The sequence below is a fragment of the Acinonyx jubatus genome, chromosome C1, assembly GCF_027475565.1.
Source record: "Acinonyx jubatus isolate Ajub_Pintada_27869175 chromosome C1, VMU_Ajub_asm_v1.0, whole genome shotgun sequence".
NCBI lineage: Eukaryota > Metazoa > Chordata > Mammalia > Carnivora > Felidae > Acinonyx > Acinonyx jubatus.
The window spans coordinates 125,861,287-125,878,439 of NC_069381.1; the positions used below are offsets into that span (position 1 = coordinate 125,861,287).

The window sequence follows — 17,153 nt, forward strand, 5'->3', positions numbered from 1 at the left end:
TTATGTGGGTAATGGTGGTGTGGGGGAAGAATAAATATGCAATGTAATTAGCGCCTGCTCTTTTTCTTCAAGATGCAATCTGGGAGCTCATGGGCTTGTGAAAACCTTAGAACAATAGGAGCCATTGATACTCAGGCTGCTAGGGAAGTCCATAATTATGATATAATATCTTGCCAGCTTCTTGCATGCATGAAGGTAGAATGGAATATGAGTAAATAAAATTTTCTCCATCCATAGTTCTTTATATTAATGGCATATTTTCTCTATTCTCTTCCTCTTTTTTCCAAAGAAGATAGAAACTTTGCTTATTTGAACATTTAATGTACTATGAAGGACTTCATCTCCATGGGAGTAAATAGGGTTTGCAGACAGTTAAATGGAAGGTTTTCTCAGTGTTGTTAGAAGTTGAAGAAAGCTATTCCACAATGCCTTCTGCCTATCACAGGCAGATTTTCTTGACTTTGCTTGCTACTGTTGTGTAAGCTCATGCTAGGTGGTAACTTGAATTTTGTCATTTATCCCTTAATTTGTTTGAACTATACTCAAACTGGGCTGACTTCATGGGCATATGACCTATGAAGTCTCTTATGGTTGCATTTAAAGCTAACATTATACAGTATAAAGATGAATAACATTCTGGGGCACCTGGGTGGCTCAGTTGGTTAAGCATCTGACTTTGGCTCAGGTCATGATCTCACGGTTCCTAGGTTCAAGCCCCGTGTCCGGCTCTGTGCTGACAGCTCAGAGCCTGGAGCCTGCTTTGGATTCTGTGTCTCCTTCTTTCTCTGTCCCTCTCCTACTCACGCTCTCTCTCCAAAATAAACATTAAAAAAATTAAAATTATATAAAAAAAGATGAACACTATTCTTGCGAATAACTTAAATGTTTAATTTTTCTTTATTTTATTTTTTTAATGTTTTATTTTATTTTTGAGACAGAGAGAGACAGAGCATGAGTGGGGGAGGGTTAGAGAGAGAGGGAGACACAGAATCCGAAGCAGGCTCCAGGCTCTGAGCTGTCAGCACAGAGCCCGACACAGGGCTCGAACTCACAGTCGGTGAGATCGTGACCTGAGCCGAAGTCGGAAGCTCAACCAACCGACTGAGCCACCCAGGCGCCCCTAATTTTTCTTTATTTAGAGTAACATGAAATGACAAATAAAAGACACCATGACAAGTGAAGGGAGAGACCACAATGGAAAAAGCACCTTTAACATCACTTCTTTCCCTTAGCTTTTTAAACAAAGGGCCCTGAATTTGCATTTTGCTCCGGGCAAAATTATGTGGCTGGCTCTCTATCCAGGCACAGATGAATTGAATTCCAAGATTTATCTCACTCAGTCAACAATTCTTTACTGAGCATTTAACTCAGCACACTGCAATTCCAGGTGTAGGGGATACAAGGATAATAAAGGGGGTTGTGTCTGCTTCCTGGGCTTTGCCACCTCATATCAGAAGACATACATGCAGTCAAGTCTTGTAGATGCATATGGAATTATGACACCCAAATCTGGGAGTGGATGTGAATTCCCACTTGTGCCTGGTGATGGGAGGGGTCATGAAAGAATTTGTAGAGGTGCTATTTCAGATTGTATCTGAGTGTTCAAACTTGTAAGACACTTAAGAAACACTCTTTCTGAAGACAAAACCAAATAATTAGAATGATCACTGCAGAAACTGGAGTCTTTCTCATCTTTTACTCCAACCTCATAGATTATGAAGAAGACCTTTCTTTATTCAACTCTGAGGTCGTTACTGTACTCTGCTTATAAGTGTCAAAAGTAGGACTGAAACTTAGGTCATCTGACCTAATTTTATTTTAATTGAGATATAGTTGGCATATAGTGTTACATTAGTTTTAGGTGTACGGCATAGTGATTCCACAAGTCTATACATTATGATGTGCTCTCTGCAATTGTAGCTACCATCTGTCACCACATGGTGCTATTATAATTACCATTGACTACATTCCCTAAGAAGTACTTTTTATGCTCATTGATGTCAAATTCTTTTCCATTGCATTCCAATGATCTATTCCACCTCAATCTTTAACTTGACAACTGTTCTTTCCTGTTGCTGATATTAAGAAATTAGGCAATGATGTAATATTTTGCAGATTTTATTTTTTTCTTTTCTTCTTTATACCAAAACTGAAGCACGGGGTCTTTTAAAGAGAAAATTTTTGCGTTGCAGTTAAATTAGAGTTTGTTCTATAAAAATCAGCTTCTCCCTACCCACCATCACCCTGAGTAAGGAATACCTGTGTTTTGGAGCCAGACTCTGGTATGGAAGAAATCAGTTTTGCAGTCAGGTCTGGGTAGCATCTGAGTCTCTGTTTGAAGAGCCATATGCTTTTGGAACTCTGATTAGCTTCCTTGATCCTTAGTTTCCTCATCTGTACAATGGGGATAGTACCAATTGCTTTACAGTGATATTGGAGGGCTTAATGGAATGGGTTTGTAGAGGACCCAAGAGAAACTCGTTGCTTACTGAATGTTATTTCCTTCTCTGAAAGACACTTTTTCCATCTTCTTCCCACTTCTTTTAAGGCATTTGCCTCATAAAATTGTCATTATATACATGGCTATTTTAGCAGTGTTGGTTCCTTGTGAAATTTCTATTGCTTTTAACCTATTAACATAAATGTATAAGGAGAAAAACATGACTCTTCAATTTCAACATTTTCTTTCTGTGTTCACTTTCTATCTCAGTGATGAGATCCTAGAATACTAAGAATTTTGGCAGAGGTATCAGAGTCAATGTGAATAATTTTTAAATGATAAGGCACTTTGGAGATCATCATAATAGCTGACATTTCAAGAATGCTTTGTCCTGGGCAAGGTACCACTCTGAGCACTTTACATGCATTAATTTGGTTATATCTTATAAAAAGTCTCTGAGTGAAGTCTGTTATTCTTTCCATTTCACAGATAAGGAACAGAAGCAAGAAGTGAAGTAACTTATCCAGGATCACCTTGGCTGGTCCAGGACCCATACCCTAAGCATTATGCTAAACTGCCTTAATCATGGTATATTCCAGACTCCCAGTTGTACAGATGTTTCAGATCTGCAAAGAATAATTGACTTACCCATGGTCATCTAGCAGCTTAAAGGCAGGGATAGGACTGGAACCCCAGGATCCTGAACACTGGGATCCTGACTCCCCAGTGCAAGGTTCTGTCTACTCCCCCCAGAATTACTGGCAGGATAGGCTTAGAAGAGGCTCAAACTGGGAATCAGCTGAGCTAGATTTCTATTCCTGTGCCTTTCATTAAAGATGTATGATTTTTTATAATTCGTTCCTTTAACAGTAATTGCTATGTTTTGTCTTTCAGGAACCTGGGCAGCAAGAGATAAGCCAATATATCTGCCTGTTGAGCCTACAGTTAAAAATAATTATAGAGAACATGGTGATGCTTCAGAAACTGTCAGGTGATACAATATTTTCAAATCATACTTTTTAATGTTATTCACTTGTTGTTTGGAGGAAATACCTATCTACTGGTGGAACAGAGAAAAGAGGGGGAAAGAAAAGCCAAACATTGTTCACTTGTTTCTTTCATGGAAAGTACTTGACCATTATCATATAAAGGTAGACACAGATGAAATTTGGATTGTAGGTTAACCAAAATTATTTATTGACTATGCTTATTCTTTTCCAAAAAACAATTTCGTGTGTGCAATGCAATTAGTAAACCAGTTTAGCAATTATAATGTGGCCCTAAGGATGAAGAGGAAGCAAAGATACCAGACGTATGGGTCTATGCTGTTGCTGTGGCTCAACAGAACCTTGTGTCTGAGCTTCCTGGCCATCATTTTTACTCATCAGAAAGGAATACTGCTGTGATGCTTACAGGTGGCAAAGCTTATTTGAATGAAATTCAAAAAACAGTTTTTGCCAAAGAGCATGATATGGGCAATATTAACTAGTAACAGGACAGCTCCTACATTAGTAGTCAAAGTCCTTCAGAGAAACAGAACCAACAGGAGACCTCCCTCTCCCTTTCTGTCTCCCTCCCTCTCCCTTCCTCCCTTGGTCCTCCCTCCCCTCCTGTCCCATCTCTACCTCTGTCAAATTTATTATAAGGAATGGCTCATGTGATTATGGAGGCTGACAAGTCCCAGATCTGCAATCAGCATGCTGGAGACCCAGAAGAGCTGGTGGTGTAGTTGGGGTTTGAGTTTGAGGCCTGAGAGCCAGGAGAGCTCATGGTGTGAGTTCCAGCCCAAGTTTGAAGGCAGGAGATTTATGTCCCAGCTCTGGTGATGGTCAGAGAGGGAGAGAGAGGATTCTCTTTTACTCAGCCCTTTCTGTTCTATTCATGCCCCCACTGGGATTGGATGAGGCTCACCCACACTGGAGAGGGTGTTCTGTTTTACTTAATCTAATGATTCGAATGCTAATCTTATCTAGGAACACCCTCACAGACACACCCAGAATAATGTTCAACCAAATACCTGGGCACCTTATAGCCTAGTCAAGGTGACATAAAGTTAACCACCACAATCTCCCTCTTTTTCAAACATAATCTTCTGTTGTTCTCTAATTCAGACACAGATTTGAATCAGGAATTCATACTAGTAAAAATCTATATTACATCAGGAGTTCAAGTTTGTAATTTACTTATGAACAGTCAGTGAGGGACAATGAGACTGTTTTGGTTAACACAAAATATGCAGTAAGGGGTTATTGATAGCAGTTCCAATCTTACATTAGCCTCACTTCCCCAAATCCCAATCATGCCCACTGTGATTTGGTTGCACAATACTGGGATGAATTTGCAGATAATTAGCTATAAAATGTAACTGTTTTTGGTAGCTTGCCTTTGTGTAACAGAATACATTCTCATTAAACTCATTTGGAAGCTGGAAAGAAGAAGAGTAGGAAGTGTTTGTTTCAACATTAAATCAATGATGATACAAGTTCTCGTTTGACTTATAATAGCCAGGGAAAAGCAGGACTTAGAACAAGCTGTAGAGAGGCTCCATTATTTCTGGTTATGGCGCGGCTCTTGTGGTTGGGTCTAGATCCGAGGAGATGAACCTGGCTGGCCTGGTGTTTCGGTGGAGTACGTGCAGACTACAGACACCCTAGATTTCCTCTTGTGCCACTTTTTATTCCACAGGTCTTCATTTTTAAAAAGTGTTGTGTAAAGCTATGTACTTGCTGATTAATAACATATGTACTACTATTAATAGTTAATTATTTAAGTACTACTACTTACATGTTCTGGGTACCTTTTTGAGAGGTGATGCCTCTCTACACACACACACACACACACACACACACACGTTTTCTAGGACTACTATCACAAAGGACCACAAATTTGGGTGGTTTAACAACAGAAACTTATTTTCTCACAGTTTAAAGGCCAGAAGTCTGAACCAAGGTGATGACAGGGTTGATTCCTTCTAAGGGCTGTGGGAGAATCTGTTCCAGGCTTCCCTCCTTGGCATGTAGATGGCTGTCTTCTCCCTGTGTCTTCACATGTCTCTACATGTCTGTGTCCAAATTTCTTCTTCTTATAAGTCATACAGGACAAGAGCCCATCCTAATGACTCCATTTTAATTTGATCACCTCTGTAAAAACCCATTCTCCCAGTAAGTTCACATTCTGGGGTCCTGGGGGTTAGGACTTCAGTGTGTGAATTTTGCAGCAGCACAGTTCAACCTGTAACTACATGTATAGCTATGCATATAGTTATACAAGTATAGGTATGTCTATGTATACATATTGTATAGACAATACATATATATGTGTATTTATGTGCATGTGTGTGTATACACACACATGCACATAAATTCATTTAATCCTCAAAACAAGCCTATGAGGTAGATACTGTGATTATTACCCTTTTAAATCTGAGGGACTTGAGGCACAAAGCCTAGTACCCCACATCTACCAACTTCAGGGGTCGAGATTTGAACCCAGGGCTCTGAATCCTAAGACTATGCCCACATTGCTACGTATACAATAGTGAGTTTTCTTGGGATCACAAGGTAACATATTGATAGACTTTAAATGGTTAAAATTAGGGACTTTTTCTCTTGAGTTTTTATTTTTTTTTAAGTTTATTTATTTATTTTGAGAGAGAGAGAGAGAGAGAAAGAGAGGCAGAGAGAAAATCCCAAGCAGACTCTACACTGTCAGCACAGAGCCTGACGTGGGACTCATTCCCATGAACTGAGAGTTCATGACCTGAGCTAAAATCAAGAGTTGGATGCTTGGGGTGCCTGGGTGGCTCAGTTGGTTGATCGTCTGACTTCAGCTCAGGTCATGATCTCACAGCTCGTGGGTTCAAGCCCCTCGTTGGGCTCTGTGCTGACAGCTTGGAGCCTGGAGTCTGCTTCGGATTCTGTGTCTCCCTCTCTCTACCCCTAACCCACTCTCGTTCTGTCTCCATCTCTCTCAAAAATAAATAAACATAAAAACAAAATAAAAACAACAACAACAAAAAAGAGTTGCATGCTTAACCAATAGAGACACCCAGGTGCCCCTTATTCTCTTGAGTTTTTTTAAAAACTACAGGGCGCCTGGGTGGCTTAGTTGGTTAAGTGTCCAAATTCGGCTCAAGTCATGATCTCGCAGTTCATGGGTTTAAGCTGCACATCAGGCTCCGTGCTGACAGCTCAGAACCTGGAACCTGCTTTGGATTCTGTGTGTTCCTCTCTATCTGCCCCTCCCCCACTCACATTGTGTCTCTGTCTCTCAAAAATAATAAATAAATGTTAAAAATATTTAAAAACTACTGAGTGGTGAAAAATTGTAAAATCATCATTGAAAGAAAATTCCACACCACGCCAGAAGCAGAATTTGGTTTGGAAAACCTTGAGTAAGTGAGATGCTTGTTTGAAGTTGGTGAAGGTTTGCAGCCAGCAGTAGCCTGTGAGACATCTGGGCTGGGGCTCTGTTGCTCTGTCTCACTTGCCTGGCCTCCACTTCAGCTGGCTCTCTTGTACATGCGCAACACCAGGTATATCTGAAAGTAAAAGCCAGTAAGTAGGAATGGCTGACCCAAAGTGTGAGGATTGCTTTTGGGACATGGTGGGTGAGGTCATGGGGTGAGGAAATGTGGACCTCACCTACCCGTGGTGTGGGATTGTGAACAGAGGTCTGATCAAAGGTCTTCTCTTCCTATCCTTCCATCAGTGTGCAAGTCCTCCCTCAAAAGACCATCCAGATGGTGTGGCCAGAGGAGCAAGCCACTGGGGGTGTGACACTTTGGGCCATAATCAACTTCCCAGTTGTCCTTTTGACCCAGGGCAAACTATGCAGCCTCGTTGTTTTTCAGTTTCCTCATGTTGAAAGTGATACTTGTTGACTAAACCATCTTTGTATTGACAGGTCTTTGTTAAGGACCTTCCGTGTGGGAGGGGTTGTGGGCACAGAAGTCTAGAGTACAGGGGGTCTGGTGGTGAAGAGCATGGTCTCTGGAGCCAGCTCTCATGAGTTCAGAATTCAAGTCTCAGCACAGCAGCTGACAGGCTGCCACCTCTGCAAGTTACTGAATTGCTCTGTGCCTCAGTTTCCTCATCTTTGAAACAGGAATCATATTAAAAGCCTCATTGGGTTGTTATGAGAACTTAAGTCAATGTTTGTAAAGATTTAGAGCTGATATTGGTACATACATGCTATATGCTTATTAAATAATCAACCATCTCTGGCTTTAAAGAATTTACCTTGTTGTTAGGTTGGAAAAATGGATACGGATGCAATGAGATATAATTGCTAAACCAGCACTGTAATGTTATGGGAAGGGGTGTGAGTTGGCAGTCTGGAAGAGTCAGGGGACTAAGAGTTTCAGAGGACAAAGAGGAGAAAATTGTTGGGTGCTCACTGTGTGCCAGGCACTGAACTAAGGACTTTGCATGCATTTCCTCTTAATCTTCAAAAAAAATTCTGCACAGTAAATCTTTTCCTCCCCATTGCACAGCTGAGAAAACTGAGGCTTTAGAGAGGTCACGTCTGGTACTAGAACTTGCCAGTGATGAAGCCAGGATTTATTCAGGGCTGTGAGTCCAGGAGAAGGCCCATGGGTCACATGGAGGTGCCCATGTGGTCAGGATAGTGACAGGACTGCTGTTTCGGGCCACGCTCTGGTGTTTTAAAGGATCTTGAACCAGAGGCTCATACCACCCCTCCTGGGATTGGCGGGGCCTTGACAGGTGCCTTGCTGCACTGCTTATTTGGATTTTGTTCATCACTTCAGCACTAATCTAGTGTCAATATTTTACAGAGTGATTTGATTGTACTTTGCTCCCAAGGCTTTAAAAGAGCATATTTTTAAAAAATTAATAAATAAATGTTTGACTCTGTGTTAACCACACTTGATGCTGATAGTGTTTTACTTGAGGAGCGAGAATGATGCTCTGTGTTCATGGATTTCTGAAATCAATTATGCTTTTGTTAATTGAATTTTGTTCCCCCTCTTGTGGTCTTCCCTTAACACAGAAAATAAAATCTGGGGTTAAGTCTTTCCGTCTGATGGATGGCACTCAGGGCAATACAAGCATCTTTCACGAGTCTACTTTGTTTTTCCAGAAGTCTCCGAGTGGCCATTACATAAGTCTAAGGGACCCAGGGTCAGCTTCTATTTATGTGACAGATTCCTCATGTTTGTTTATTTCACCTGAAAATCTAACCCTGCGGAAATGTTTCAGGATGTTGACCTTTAAACACTATGAATAAACTCATGCTTCTTTTCCGTGCTTAACAACAAAAACAACTACCACAATTACAACAATAGGTGCTATTCACTTAATGTTTGATATATTACAGGCACCCTGTAATATATCCTTAAGGTCCTTTCATGCATAATATCATTTAATTCTCCCACTAACCCTGTGAGCTAGGTGGTTTCTAATCTCTATTTACAGATGAGGACACTGAGTCTTAATGAAGGTAAAGATGTACAGACTCACATGGCTAGATACTGGTGGGGAGAGTATTCCAACCCGGTCCTTCTCTGAAGTCAAATCACTCCATGTGCTTTAAATGCAGATCTAGCAGTGAGTGGTCCTACCTTCTCAGATAATTCACAAAGCACAATGCTGTGTGTTTGAGGTCCTCAAAGCAACGGAGGCAGACCTGGTCTTGGCTCAGAAGCTTTAGAACATTGATGAAGATGGCCAGAACTAGTATGCCCATCGCACAGTGACACCACACAATGTGATCCTCTAAATGGCCAGTGAGGCTTGGGGTCTTTAATGTTGTACAGCAGGAGGAATCACCTGAAACCACTAATTCTTACAAAGCCTTCCTGCTCAATAATTCATCCCAGGTGCCTCATGCCTCCAAGTTTTTGCCTGATTTTTCCCATTTTTTTTCCATTTTAATTCCAATTGTTTCTCATGCTGGGAAACCCCTCACTCAGTCTTGGACAACTGAGGGCTGGTGCTTACAAGAGTTCAAAATCATCAGCCTGGTTTTCTACCTCTCATTTCAATCTAGTCTTCTATGTAGAGAACTCTGTCAGTTCCAGGCCAGCTGGCTAAAAGCTGCCTCCTGACAGTGGCTGTCCTTGACCAAATGGCAGCCAGGTTCCTCTGAGCCCTCTTCTCCACTAGGCCTCATCCTTGGTCTATAAAGACTTGAACAAACACTAGCATAGTTTCTAACAACTTAAGATTGCATACCTAGGATGACCCTAGCCCCCTTAAAGTGCTTGCCTGAGAAAACTCAAGGATGGTAAAAGAATTTACTCTAACAGTCAACACCTGAAGATAGGGTCCCTGTTTCTCAGTCTCAGTGGGAGGCTAGGAGTCTGACTTTTTTTTTTTAACAATTTAAAAAAAATTTTTTTTTTCAACGTTTATTTATTTTTTTGGGGACAGAGAGAGACAGAGCATGAACGGGGGAGGGGCAGAGAGAGGGAGACACAGAATTGGAAACAGGCTCCAGGCTCTGAGCCATCAGCCCAGAGCCTGATGCGGGGCTCGAACTCACGGACCGCGAGATCGTGACCTGGCTGAAGTCGGACGCTCAACCGACTGCGCCACCCAGGCGCCCCTAGGAGCCTGACTTTAATGAGCACCAGATAGCAAACCCAGATGGGTTTCACATGGACCAACCACTTCCTGCCTTTTGTCATTTTTCATTTCTGGACTCTACTGGCCCCCATTTGTTCCCTCCCTATTCCTTCACCCTTCCTTTCAAATGCCCAGTCATTTTTGTATAATTAAAGTTGAGTTCAGTTCATGCTAGACTCTTTTGCCTATTCCAATAGGATATTACTGATTAGAATCTGTTCTTACCACTTTAATTATCCGGCTTTATCTTTGGCACCTTCTCTGTTCTGTGTTGCCCCCAATCTTGCCACCTCCTTCCCTCAACATCACCTCCCCCTCCCCCGTGCACACAGGACCTTCCTCCTAAAGTTCTGCTTAATCTCCATGGGCCTGCAGTGTTTCCCTCACCTCTGCTCGTCTCACTTCAGCTCTTGATGACCTTCTTCCTCTGATCTCCTATGGCACTTGGATTTGGCAATTCTCCCTGGAGAAATAAGATATGCTATCTCATATTGCTTTCTGTGCAGAGATCCTATTTCTACATCTGGTTTTGAGTCTCTTGAGAGCAAGAACAGAGTCTTATGCCTTTTTGTGTATCCCAGGCGTCAAGAAGGCTTGCACAATGGGCAAACAAAAGTGTGTGTTGTCAGTGATGGCTTAGAATAGGCAACTATTCAGTTCTTGCATTACCTACCTTCCCTTAGAAAACAATGGCTCTGTTTTTTTTGAACAATTTGGTCTGTTGGAAGAGACATACAGATACACATATATAAATTACTTCTTGGATGGGCAGTGTAATGAAGTAGCTAAGAGCCTAGCCATTGGAGCCACATTGGCCTAGAATTCCTTGCTCTTAATTCACCTTAAAAAATCATGGACATGTTTGTATCCCTTCTCTGAGCCTCATTTCATCAGTTATAAAACAAGCATGTCATGTTTCTCACGGGGTGATTGTGGTCATGAGGATTAAGTGTCATAACAGTAGCTGATTCATAGTAAGTACCAGTAAATGGAGACAATGAAAAACATACATCAACCACACAAAACGTATCAGGGGTAGATAAACACCTGTGGAGTTGGAGGGGAAGGAAGGAAAGAGGTAAGATAGAAGCTGTAGCAATTGGGGTACCTGGAGCTTTGGTTCAGGAGATCTGGAAAGACTTCTTAGAAGAAGGGGTGGAAAAAGAAAAGGAATATGTATTTTTTAAGTATATTTATTTTGAGAGAGGGAGAGAGACAGCAAGTGAGCAGGGGAGGAGAAGAGAAGGAGAGAGGGAGAGAGGGAGAATCCCAAATAGGCTCCACACCAGCAGCATGGAAACTGACATGGGGCTCAAACTCATGAACCATTAGATCATGGCCTGAGCTAAAACCAAGAGTCAGACACTTAACTGACTGAGCCACCCAGGCACTCCAAGAATGTCTTTTATTTATTACGCTTCTATCTGTGTGCTAGATATTTTGTACATTGCAATTACTTGAATTCTCGGAACAATGATGTAAGATGTGTATTTTCCCATAATTTATTGATATTGATACTTTCCTGTGGTCACAGAATTTATAAGTGGCAGAGCTGAGATGAACCAAAGACTCTCTCATACCAGAGCCATGTTTTTCCCAGTTTGCTAACCTCCTTTCTTTACGCAGGTACAAGTATCTGGGTATGAACTGTAAGAAAGAAACTTTGAACTTTCTTACATAATGATAGAAGGATCAAACAATTGTATGTAAGAAGTATTAAATATATACCCAGCACTGGAACACCTAAAAACATAAAGCAAATATTAATGAACATAAAGAGAGAAATTGATGGTAATACAATAATAGTAAGGTACTTTAACAACCCATTTACATCAGTGGATAGATCATCCAGAGAGAAAATCAACAAGAAAACACTATCCTTGAATGACACATTTAACCCAATGGATATAACAGATATAGACAGCACATTCTATCTGAAAACAATAGGAGACACATTATTTCCAAGAGAACACAGAACATTCTCCACACTTGGTTACGTATTAGACCACAAAGTAAGCATCAACAAATTTGATAAGATAAAAATCATACCATACATTTTTCCTGATCACAGCAGTATGAAACTAGAAATAAATCACAAGAAAAAAATTTGGAAAAATACAAACATGTGGAGGCCCAACAATATGATACTAAGCAACCAGTGAGTCAGTGAAGCATTCAAAGAAGAAATAAAAAAAAAAATACCCAGAGACAAATGAAGTTAAAGCACAATGGTCCGAAATATTTGGGACATAGTGAAAGCAGTTCTAAGAGGGAAATATATAGTGATACAGGTCAACCTCAAGAAATAAGAAAAAGGTCAAATAAGCAATTTAATATCACACCTAAAGGAGCTAGAAAAGAAGAACAACAAAGCCCAGGGTGAGAAGGAAGAAAATAATAAAGATCAGAGCAGAAATAAATGATATAGAGACTAGAAAAACTATAGAAAAAACAAGTGAAACCAAGAGCTGGTTCTCTGAAAAGATAAACAAAAGTAATAAGCCCTTAGCTAGACTCATCAAGGAAAAGAAAGAATTCAAATAAAATCAGAAATGAGAGAGGAGAAATACAACTGACCCCATAGAAATATAAAGGATTATAGGAGAATACTATAAAAAAATATTATGCTAACAAATGGCCCAACCAAGAAACATAGAAAAATCTCTCTAAACACATAAGCTAAAACTGAATCAGGGAAAAATAGAAAATCTGAATAGACCAATTACAAGTATTGAAATTGATTGTCAAAACAACTACCAAAAAATAAAACTCCAGGACTAGATGGATTCATAGGGGAATTCTACCAGAATTTAAAAAAGGGTTAATATCTATTCTCCTCAAACTCTTCCAAAAAATAGAAGAGGAAGGAAAGCTTCCAAATACATTCAGTGAGGCCAGCAATACCTTGATACCAAGACCAGACAAAGACACCACAAAAAAAAAAAAAAAAAAGAAAAGGCCACTAGTCCTTATGAATGTAGATACAAATGTTCTCAACAAAATACTAGGGAACTGCATTAAACTATACATTAAAAGGATCATATATCATGTTCAAGTGGGATTTATTCCAAGGATGCAAGGGGAATTCAATATTCACTAATCAATCAACCTGATACACTACATCAACAAAAGGAAGGATAAACATCATATTATCATCTCAATAGATGAAGAAAAAGCATTGGACAAAATTCAACATTTATTCATGATAAAAATTCTCAAAATGGGGTAAGAGGGAATATACTATTACATAATAAAGGCCATATATGACAGATTCATAGCTAACTTCATATTCAGTGATGCAAAAGTGAGAGATTTCCCTCTAAGATCAGGAACAAGGCAAGGATGTCCCTTCTTACCACTTTTATTCAGAATAGTATTGGATTTCCTAGCCACAGCAATAAGACAAGCAAAAGAAATAAGAGGCATCCATATTGCTAAAGAAGAAGTAAAACACTATTTGTAGATGACATGGTACTATATGTAGAAAACCCCAAAGACACCACTGAAAACTATTCAAAGTAATAAATGAATTCAGTAAAGTTGCAGGATACAAAATTTATACTTTGGTAGCATTCTTACATACTGATGATGAAGTAACAGAAAGGGAAATTAAGAAAACACCATTTACAATTGGACCAAAAATAATAAAATACCTAGGAATAAACTTAACCAAAGAGTTGAAAAGCCTGTACTCTGAAAACTATAAAACACTCATGAAATAAATTGAATAAAACACAAACAAGTGGAAAGATATGTGATGCTCATGGATTGAAAGAATTTATATGGTTAAAATGTCCATACTACCCAAAGCAATCTAAAAATTCAGTGAAATCCCTATCAAAATACAAATAGCATTTTTCATAAAACTAGAACGAATAATACTAAAAGTCTTATGGGACCACAAAAGACCCCAAGTAGCCAAAGGAATCTTGAGGAAGAAAAACAAAGCTGGAGGTATCACAATTCCAGATTTCAAGATATACTAAAAAGCTGTAATAATGAAAATAGTATGGTACTGGCGCAAAAATAGATGCACAGATCAATGGGACAGAATAGAAAGCACAGAAATAAACCTAAGATTATATAATCATTTAATCTATGACAAAGGAAGCAAGAGTATACAATGGGGAAAAGATGGTCTCTTCAATAAATGATGTTGGGAAAACTAGACAGCAGCATGTAAAGGGACCACTTTTTAACACCATACACAAAAATCTCAAATTGTATTAAAAACCTAAATGTGAGACCAAAACATAAAACTTCTTTGTTTTTATGAGCACACAGGTAGTAATTTTTCTGGCATTGGCCATAGCAACATTTTTCTAGATATGTCTGCTGAGGCAAGGGAACAAAAAGCAAAAATAAACTATTGGGACTATATCAAAATAAAAAGCTTTTCCACAGTGAAGGAAAATATCAACAAAATGAAAAGGTAACCTACTGACTAGGAGAAGATATTTTCAGATTATAGTAAGGGATTAATATCCAAAATAAATAATTTATACAACTCAATGCCTAAAAATCCAATTAAAAATGGGCAGAGGATCTGAATAGATATTATTCCATAGAAGACATACGTATGGCCAGCAGACACATGAAAGAAAAGATGCTCAACATTGCTAATCGTCAGGGAAATGCAGTTCAAAACTACAATGAGATATGACCTTATACTGTCAGAGTGGCTAAAATAAGAAAAGAAATTAGAATGTGGGAAAACAAAACAAAACAAAACACTTGTGCATTGGTGGTGGTAAGGCAAACTGGTTTCAACCACTGTGGAAAACAGTATGGAGGTTCCTCAAGAATTAAAAATAGGAATACCATATGATCCAATAATTATACTATTGGTTATTTATCCAAAGAATATGAAAACACTAATTTGAAAAGATATATGCACCCCTGTTTATTGCATCGTCATTTATGATAACCAAGATATGGAAGCAACCTAAGTATCCTTGACAGACCAATGTATATTTACATACACACTCCACATCTTCCTTATATTTTCCATATATATATTCACATATATATGTGTGACTATTACACAGCCACAACAAAGGATGAGATAGTGTCATTTGAGACAACATGGATGGACCTAGAGGGTATTATGCTAAGTGAAATAAGTTACATTGATGAAGACAAATACCATATGATTTCACTCATATGTGGAATCTAAAAAAGAAAATAATAAACAGAAAAAAAAAGCAGAATCAGATTTATAAATATAGAGAACAAAGTGATGATTGCTAGAGGAGAGGGGGGATGGAGATGGGCCAAGTAGATTAAGGGGAGTGGGAGATACAGTCTTCCAGTTATAGAATGAATAAGTTATGGGGATAAAAGGCACAGCATAAGGAAGATAGTCAATGATATTATAATAGTGATACATTGGGACATATGGGAGCTAAACTTATGGTGAAAATAGCATAGTGTATAAATTTGTTGAATCACCATATTGTACACCTGAAACAAATGTAACATTATGTTTCAGCTGTACTCAAAAACAAAACAACCCTGAATTTTGAAGCTGCAAACAGTTGCTCTTTCTGCTCTGATTAAAAAGTCTGTGTAGGGATGGATTAAAACACTGGCAGGGCTCCTAAGTGGCTCATTTGGTTAAGTGTCTGACTTCGGCTCAGGTCATAATCACGCAGTCCATGAGTTTGAGCCCCGCATCAAGTTCTATGCTACAGCTTAGAGCCTGGATCCTGCTTTGGATTCTGTGTTTCCTTCTTTCTCTGCCCCTCCCTCACTCTCCCCCTCTTTTTTTAAAAATTGTATTTGTTTGTTTATCTATTATTTTTATTTTTGAGAGAGCAAGCGAGCATGTGCCTGAGTGGGCGACAGGGCAAAGAGAGAGGGAGACACAGAATCCAAGCAGACTCCAGGCTCTGACCTGTCAGCACAGAGCCCAACACGGGGCTCGAACTCATGAACCATGAGATCATGACCTGAGCTGAAGTTGGACCCTTGACTGACTGAGCCACCCAGGTGCTGCCCGCCTCTCAAAAAGAAATAAACCTAAAAAAATTAAAAAACAACAACACTGGCTTCACATGGAAAGTTCCTCTAACTTGCTTTGAACACACTGGCTTGTACAAATACAGAATATTTTTAACTGTAAAGAACACAGTTCCCACCTAAAGTGGTTTAAACAGCCAGGAAATTTACTATTTCTTATAATGGAGGACAGGAGGTTGGGCAAGCTCTAGGCACAGTATCCTAATCTGGGAGCCCATGGCTCTGTCTCTGCAAGTCTTCATGCTCTCCCTGCTTACCCTTATCAGTGTGGACACCCCACAGAGTTTTGGGAGGGCTGCTGTTTACAGCCAGGACTAGTGACTTCTTTTAAAAATTTTTTTAAAATTTTTAAAAATTTACACCCAAATTAATTACCATATAGTGCAACAATGATTTCAGGAGTAGATTCCTTAATGCCCCTTACCCATTTACACCATCCCCCCTCCCACAACCCCTCTAGTAACCCTCAGTTTGTTCTCCATATTTATGAGTCTCTTCTATTTTGTCCTCCTCCCTGTTTTTATATTTTTGTTTCCCTTCCCTTATGTTCATCTGTTTTGTCTCTTCAAGTCCTCATATGAGTGAAGTCATATGGTTTTTGTCTTTCTTTGACTAATTTCACTTAGCATAATACCCTCCAGTTCCACCCACGTAGTTGCAAATGGCAAGATTTCATTCTTTTTGATTGCCGAGTAATACTGCATTATCTCTCTCTCTCTCTCTCTCTCTCTCTATCTATCTATCTCACATCTTCTTTATCCATTCATCATGGATGGACATTTGGGCTCATTCCATACTTTGGCTATTGTTGATAGTGCTGCTGTAAACATTGGGGTGCATGTGTGCCTTTGAAACAGCACACCTGTATCCCTTGGATGAATACCTAGTAGTGCAATTGCTGGGTCATAGGGTAGTTCGTTTAAAAAAAATTTTTTTTAATGTTTTTATTTATTTTTGAGACAGAGAGAGACAGCATGAGCAGGGGAGGGGCAGAGACAGGGGGAGACACAGAATCCAAAGCAGGCTCCAGGCTCTGAGCTGTCCGCACAGAGCCCAATGCAGGGCTCGAACTCACAGACTGTGAGATCATGACCTGAGCTGAA

At 39.6% G+C, this 17,153-nt stretch overlaps 1 protein-coding gene across 10 annotated transcripts in view; it reads left to right on the plus strand.

The window, feature by feature from the left end:
• The window catches only part of THSD7B (thrombospondin type 1 domain containing 7B), a 1,235,876-nt gene that overhangs the window by 121,100 nt on the left and 1,097,623 nt on the right, over positions 1-17,153 (plus strand). For all 10 annotated transcript variants that reach the window (XM_053214974.1, XM_053214976.1, XM_053214972.1 and 7 more), the window contains one exon: positions 3,335-3,431. The gene's annotated coding sequence lies outside the window, so the exon portion shown is untranslated. The remainder of the gene's footprint in view (positions 1-3,334; positions 3,432-17,153) is intronic.